The following is a 5,199-nucleotide window of genomic DNA, read 5'->3' as shown; positions in this document are numbered from 1 at the left end:
AATCCTAATATTTCATAACAAAAAAACTCATTAAATGTGAGGTAGTACATCACAATCCTTTTTTCTCTTTGATTAGCCCCTTAATATATATATATATATATATATATATATATATATATATATATATATATATATATATATATATATATATATATATATATATATATATATATATATATATATATATATATTAAAGAAGACCCTTAAAGCCGACGTGGCAAAGATAAGAATTCAGAAAACTCAATTTGGAGCTCTCTCATTAAAAGGGCAAATTTGTCCACAACTCATACAATTTACTTACACCGTTGAAAACAAAGGAGCAAAATAGTCCATTAATTTTCCATTCATCTACACAATACACTACTTCGCATAAAGTTTTCCATTTTCCAAAAAGTTACCAGACATTGTGTTGGACAATCAAGTTAACACTCCTATCAAGAGACTTTCACTATTTTAAATTGGGCAAAGCAATTAAGCAATCGAACAAACTCTCAACAACCACCTTATTTCAACACCGTATCTATGCCAGATAATGTTCGAACCGCGATTCCTAATTTTTACCATCCGAAATCTGATCAATATCCGAAAAAAATGGTTTCGGATGACAGGGATAGAGTGAGTGGGTGAGGAATTGAAAAACAAAATGTGCAATAAACGAACCCAGAAATAAATTGATATCAACCCCAAATTCTAAAAATTAATCATAAAAAATGGAAGGAGTGGTGCGCTGCTTGCGTTGGCGGTTTCAGGCTTCATCAGATGTGGTGCCAATAGTGGTGTTTGGCGGTTGGCGATGGCAGCGCCAGTGATGGTATATCTTGCTTAAAGTGGTAGACGGTAGTTGGTGATTTTGGTGAAGGAGGAAGGTTTGGTAATATGATATTCCATCAAGGAAATGAATAAATAACAAAAACAAGTTGCTAATCAAGTACACTATTACTCTTTGAGGTTTTCCTTTGGTTGGTACTTCATTTCCATTCTAGCCCTTTATAGAGAAAAGTATCTCACTATTTCTTTTCTATAAAAACAAAAAAAATTAGTTAAGACAGGTATATTCGTTTTCAGCTTAATACGGGTTAAGTATTAGCTAAAAGTTTGTCTTTTCTACGTAGGTGGGGTATTATTTAACCGATTTCTGATTTTATTCTTTGTCTGTTTTAAAGAAGATCTATTGCTGTAAACAATTCATTCATTTATTTATCGTGAATAATAAAAGAGATTTAGATTTTTTTTTATAAATGAACCATCTTATTGCGTAAAATCGTCTCACACAATGATTATTGTGGTAAAAATTGTTTTTATTTGATTTCCGGTCTTAAAAATGTTTTGAACATTCATTTTTCTTAACTAGAAATAGTGCAAAATTGAAATACGTATATAAAACAAAGGATTATTTTAGTATTATTTAAACTTAGGATTATTCTATAAAATAAAGCAGACTTGGAATTAAAGTAGGTTAATTTTCTTTAAAAATTAAATGTTAATGTTTAGTTTTTTTTTTGTGACTTAATGCTTAGGTTATATGAATTATTCAGTCCTACACTATAAAACGATATTATAAGAGAATTGTCGTACTTAATCAATATATATAACTAAAGGAGGCTTTTTTTTCTAATTATACTATCAGTATTAGAATTAGGAGATAATTAATTATTTACAATTTTTCTATTGTAATTAGGAATATAATTTTTCTATTAGAAATGAGAATTAATTAATTATTTTACAATTTTCCTATTAGAAATAGGAGATAAATTAACAATTTATTAAGGCTTTTGTTCCTAATTATACTATTAGAATTAGGAGATAATTAGTTATTTATAATTTTTCTATTATAATTAGGAATATAATTTTTCTATTAGAAATGAGAATTAATTAATTATTTTACAATTTTCCTATTAGAAATAGGAGATAAATTAACAATTTATTAAGACTTTTTTTTTTCCTAATTATACTATTAGAATTAGGAGATAATAATTATTTAAAATTTTTCTATTATAATTAGGAATATTATTTTCCTATTAGAAATGAGAATTAATTAATTATTTTATAATTTATTATTAGAAACAGGAAATAAATTAATTATCTACAATTTATTAATATTAAAAAATTATTCAGTAGTATTTGGTCACTTTTTATTAAATTAGAAGGAAAAAAAACCTTTGATATATTTATAATATCCAATTTTATAACAACTTTCGATTAAAAAAATGAGGTATTATGAGGCTAAAAGGCCCTAGGCCAAACTAGGTTGTGATAAATGTGCATGCATAATATGTACTACATGGAATTTACTCATGTAAAGAGTAAAATGAATGCTGAAATATGCTTCTACGTTTTTTGTTATTGCTAATGTCATATTTAATTATACATAATACGAAGTTTATTTTTCAAATGTCATATGTATTTCTCCTACTAATTTTAAAGTTATTTCCCTCACAATACACTTCAACTTCTATTGATAATTTATTATTATATTATTTACATTCATTTGTCATTATATAAAAGTATATTAATCAAAATTTAAATAAGATATTCACAAATTATTGATAAGTACAAAGTTTGATATCTATTTTTCAAGGAGTATTAAAAGATAAAGAAAGTTGCTGCTAATTTGCGAATCGAAATATCATATTATGACAAATGAGTAAATGTTTTGAAAAACTTTATTGTGCGATTGTTTTACAATTTAAAGTAAAAATGGTACCACGAGTAATAAAATATATTTGAATGAGGCTTGAAGGTAAATTAGATACACTTATTATAGAAATATGTATAAGGTTAAGATTCAATTCAAGCAACGATTAACATTAAAAAAAAAGTCATGAAAAACACATAAAAGGGTAAGAGTAGTCTTTCCCTAACATAGTGAAGACCGTCTCTCTCAAGCTTTTCTTCTGACAAATTTACATGCATAAAAAACGATACTATTCAATTATATGGAGCAAACTAATTATTGTTGATGCTATAATTTTTTTTTTTTTTTTTGTAAATTGAGCACATCATCAATATAATTTAGGGAGAGATTCGAATTGGGGAAGGGTGAGACATATTCGTCATGCATAATACGATGCTTTAACCACCTTTAGCAAAAATATAAAAATAAATGAAAAAATTTAAACCTAAAAGAGGGTCACGTACTTGCCAACTCTTCTATAGTTCTCTACCTCATTAATATTCTCATGAAGTTTATGACATTTATTTCATATTAATAAAAAAAATGATTATAGTGCATCTTACAATTTGTGATTTATAACTTTTAGTTAACTTATTTGAACTTGCTTAAATTTATATATTTTAAGTGAAGAATATTAATTATAAATATGATAAAGATAAAGTTTGATCTTTAATTTCCTCGGAGATAAAAAAACCTCAATTTTTATTTTCTTATAATATACTAATTAAAGGTCATAATGTAAAACATGAAATTACACCACAATCTACTATTTCAATATGTCGATGATCAACACTCAAAATAGCACATTTGTTATTTAAATAGTGTAAAAACTCTCAAAATGCTAAAAAAAAATGTTCAATCTGTCGTTAACAAACAAAACCTAAGTTTCTGCATTTTTTTTGTCATGTTCAACTTAATCTTTACGGGATGTAAAAATGATGAAGTTTAGATAGTAGCGTTTAGTTTTTTGTTAGTTAGATGGACTTTCTAAGAGAGACATGAAAGCTTTGCATTTTAGACCGTTTTATGTGTGAACCGAATGGATTAAATAGTGGGCTAAAGGTTGTTTTGAGTGAGAATGAGGTTGATTGTGACGAGTTGGTTGACTAAAGTTTTTCCTTACTAGATCTAGAAAGGGGATAATAATTATGAGATAATAAAATTTGAAGAAAAAAGGACAATAAAAATGAGATGGAAGTAGTATGATTTATTTATGCAAAATGAAATAAATAGCAAAGTTCGTGTATATATATATAATATTCAAACTTATTCAGTTTACAAACATAGTACCCAAACACTTTGTTTGAGTATCTGGAATGGAGGTAGGGGAGGGGACGAGAAAAAGACTAGGAAGGGAAAGAGAGAGAGATAAGAGGGAAGATTGCTTCTTAAACTTCTCTTTGTTAAAGGAGAAATAATTTGTCTTCGATAAGGGAGACGGGGATCCATATCATCTAGAGTAAAGATTGGTGTTTCATGGAGGTGAATGTGATTTATGACTTCTTAGATGTAAAACGTGGCAGAAAGGTAGTGATAGTGGTAGTGGATTGGAGGTTGTTTCAAGTAATAGTAAAAACTAATCACAGTGGCTGATGTTTTATTTTGCGGGTAAATTAGTGGGGTGGAGGGAGGGTGCATTTGTGGAGGGTGATGAGTTTAACGAGGATAGTGATAATAAATAAGGTTATTTATCAGCAAAATATCGCTTTCATTAAAACATATAGGTAACATGAATAATAACAAGAAACCTCAAAACATCATACTGATAGACTTAATCTTGACCCCATCAATCCAAATTAAAGTAAAATCTTAATTCTAAGAACATTGTCGAGAGAAAGGGTTAGTTTCCATTGGAATGTGGATTTTTCTAGAAGTAGAGGTTTAGTTTTTCACTAGGTTGGATAAACTTGAGAGAAGTTTCGAAGACAAGGATCGATCTTTCATGGGATGAGATTGTTTTAGATCATGTGTGTGAATAAAGAAGAAAAATAGGGGTCTGCGTGAAGGATTTTGTTTCAAATGAGAAGATGGGGGGGCAAGACTATTTTTATAGGGGGGGTGTCATAAGCAGCCCCAACCATGTAGTATTGCGTTGGAATTTGGTTCACATTCAAAGGTACGTCTATAGTTTGACTGGAAAATATAACATTTAACTACCTGTAAATGTTTTTACGTAACTACCATTTGACCCAACAATGATTAAATTATGATTGTTATTCTAAGAAGGAGATTTGTTGCATCATTGAGTTGATTATGTAAAGTAGATATTATTGTTTTCCTTGACCAATTGAAAAACTAACAGGTATTAATGAACAAAATCTAAAAACTCTCAGTCCCAAGTATCATATATATAAACTTCATATTGGTTTTATTTTCTTAAAAAAAAAACATTGTCGAGAGCAAGGGTTAGTTTCCATTGGATGTTGGATTTTTCTAGAAGTAGGGGTTTAGTTTTTCACTAGGTTGGATAAATTTGAGATAAGTTTCGGAGACAAGAATCGATCTTTCAAGGGATGAGATTGTTT

The sequence above is a fragment of the Silene latifolia genome, chromosome 11 (genome assembly GCF_048544455.1).
Source record: "Silene latifolia isolate original U9 population chromosome 11, ASM4854445v1, whole genome shotgun sequence".
In the NCBI taxonomy this organism is placed as follows: Eukaryota; Viridiplantae; Streptophyta; class Magnoliopsida; order Caryophyllales; family Caryophyllaceae; genus Silene; species Silene latifolia.
This window is presented reverse-complemented; position numbering follows the sequence as displayed.